This window comes from Pyxicephalus adspersus, chromosome 3 (genome assembly GCF_032062135.1).
Source record: "Pyxicephalus adspersus chromosome 3, UCB_Pads_2.0, whole genome shotgun sequence".
In the NCBI taxonomy this organism is placed as follows: domain Eukaryota; kingdom Metazoa; phylum Chordata; class Amphibia; order Anura; family Pyxicephalidae; genus Pyxicephalus; species Pyxicephalus adspersus.
In genome coordinates, this window is record NC_092860.1 from 118,053,810 (window position 1) to 118,054,764 (window position 955).

General features: G+C 48.0%; 1 protein-coding gene across 1 annotated transcript in view; it reads left to right on the top strand.

Annotated features, from left to right (window-relative positions):
* Positions 1-785: 785 nt before the first annotated feature.
* Positions 786-955, top strand: part of PRIMPOL (primase and DNA directed polymerase) — a 17,449-nt gene continuing 17,279 nt past the window's right edge. Inside the window, exon 1 of the mRNA XM_072406849.1 lies at positions 786-943. The gene's annotated coding sequence lies outside the window, so the exon portion shown is untranslated. The remainder of the gene's footprint in view (positions 944-955) is intronic.

The window sequence follows — 955 nt, forward strand, 5'->3', positions numbered from 1 at the left end:
GTGGATGGTTCTGCGTTACACTTTCTCCTTTACATGTCACTTCCTGCATCATTCAAACAATGGTATCTAGCGTGTGTACACTATTGGTGGATTATAGTTGAACGATCGTTTTGTTACAGCATGTACAGAGTTATGCACAATATGATCATTCAAAATAATCGTGCATAAGCGTTAGTTGTTCTTTTTCTAACTACAATTACTGCATGTGTGTACCTGACTTTAGAGCTGAGCTGATCTGTAACATCTTGTAACTAATGACAAGACAAACTCTGCAGTTGTTTCTTTCTGCATATCAAAGCACAACTTTGATGTACCCCGGGGACTACCTGTATTGTAAAGTCACACAAGCCATGTCAGGTGTACCAGCATTAAAGTAAAAATCTGATCACTTCCTAGGAGCCAGTTATTCATGTGGTAAGCAATCACTTCTTCCCCAAGTCTGCTGGCAGCACAATGCAGCTACAAGTCAGGGCATTGTGCTGTTGTCCTCCACAGCTGGGTTGCTGTTTAAATTCAGACCCTGCACGGTCCCCCCAATGCCAGAGATAGCATGGGCCCCGTTATACTGATCTCACCCCACGCCTAGCATAATGGAGCCCAAGCAGCAGCCACTCACCTCCTCTCCTCGCCGCTCTCTTTTTGTCTCACTTGCTCCGAGTTACAGGCGGTGAAGTCAGCCTGGCTGGGCGGGGTCTACTAGCAGAGTCGCTTCCTATTGGATGCGGGTTCACATAACAACAACTCGAGCAGCCTCGGGACGGTGCGTTGTGTTTGTCCTATTACAGGCCAGGCGCAGCTTTCGCTTGCTGTTGTCGCGCTAAGAAACTAATGACGTCAGAGGGGGGTTAGCCAATGGGATTTCTCGCTGCTCTGGGTGCTGGGGGAATTGTTCCCTGTTTCTGAGGTCGTGTTAGCGAATCCGGGGTCTTATATGGGAGCCCAGGTAATATAGGGG